Raw genomic sequence first — 1,485 nt, forward strand, 5'->3', positions numbered from 1 at the left:
ATCGTTTTATGAGAACCCTACAACTGTTTTCAACTAGTTTTTATTATTTAACAATTATTAGTTGAAACAGGAGAATCGGGTTTCCTCAAAATTGTTACTATTTCTGCAGTAAAAAATTTAAATTTAATATAAACAAACCAAAATTCAAAAAATCGGGACTCAACCGGTCTCTTGTGAATTTTATTCTATTAAAAAAGAAAATGAATCAAATTGAGTGAAAAATGAACGCTCCAGTGAATTATGAACACTAAATGCCAGTTTTGAATCACTGTGCGCTGTTGCATTATTTTCTGCCTATCTATCTTCGGGCTCATACTTTGGGCACTGAAGCATGCGACCCCTTCTGAGAAATCGCATCAGCACTGCGGGCGTAACTACTGGTGCATATTATGAATTTATATATGTATGCACCTTCCACATGCATATAAGAATTCATAAAAGTGCGCATACATACATACATATGTATGTGTTTGTAAGTAAACCATTGCAATTGAAGGCGTTGTGTGGAGTTATTTTTACCCTACTCTGCTTCTAGGTAGTACGTATATTTTAAGATCTCTTTGTGTGTTTGAGATTGCCTCGCAGTTTATCGAACCGTTGAAATTGTTGGCAGGAAAAATGCACCCGAAGAAGAGGAGCAATCACGAGTAAATACGTTGCAACCTATTGTAAATATTTTGTTTATATTTTAACGATGTTTTTTTTTTGCTTTTTTCTTGTACTTCGTTTTTCAACTTTCGTGTGCCTCCCTTGAAGAAATTGAATTGAAAAGCTTGAAGTATTACATGAAATAGAAAATTTTAGTGGAAGCCGCTGCGCGCTTGATTTTTGACTCAACATAGATACTTCATGCATCCATAATTCCTCATTATTTTATAGATAATGATACCGTACGATATCTGTAAGTGCTTTGAAGTATAAGTGTACTACTGTATATCTACGTACATATGTATGCTCATACATTTGTACAATAATGAGCTGTTTGGTATTTTCATCTTCTTGATGCTTTCCGCTTTTATAAATTTTTGTATCTTCTTCATACCTAATGGACACATCATTAATTAAAGTGCAAGAAATTTAATACAAAATTGGTATGTATGTATGTGCATGTGTTAATTTATATCTACATATATTAGGGTGCCACACCAAAAAAAAAGTTGCGGGTTTCCACCGGAATTATAAAATCTATTGCATTTTTAGACTTCCGCCAAAATATTTCGGAATATTATTAAGATTTAGTTGAGCTGGACCAATTTAAAAATATGCACCTCCGAAAATCTAATTATTTTGTTTTCGTTGATAAAATGTTTAAACATCTTCTATCATCTCAAGTAATTTTTTGCAAAACCCATCTTCTTTTAATAATTTTTTTTTTATAACAAAATCCTCCACTATTATCAAATATTATTCTAAAATATTTTGCCAGCATTCTCAAAGTATAATTGATTTTATAAATTCTATGGAAAAACTGTAACGATTTTTTTT

At 31.4% G+C, this 1,485-nt stretch overlaps 1 protein-coding gene across 2 annotated transcripts in view; it reads right to left on the bottom strand.

Annotated features, from left to right (window-relative positions):
* LOC118739659 (protein Peter pan-like) overlaps positions 1-1,485 on the bottom strand; it is a 9,463-nt gene that overhangs the window by 4,992 nt on the left and 2,986 nt on the right. The gene's annotated exons all lie outside the window — the stretch shown is intronic.

The sequence above is a fragment of the Rhagoletis pomonella genome, unplaced genomic scaffold, assembly GCF_013731165.1.
Source record: "Rhagoletis pomonella isolate Grant_MI unplaced genomic scaffold, Rhpom_1.0 Rhpom_scaffold_00001, whole genome shotgun sequence".
Taxonomy (NCBI): Eukaryota; Metazoa; Arthropoda; class Insecta; order Diptera; family Tephritidae; genus Rhagoletis; species Rhagoletis pomonella.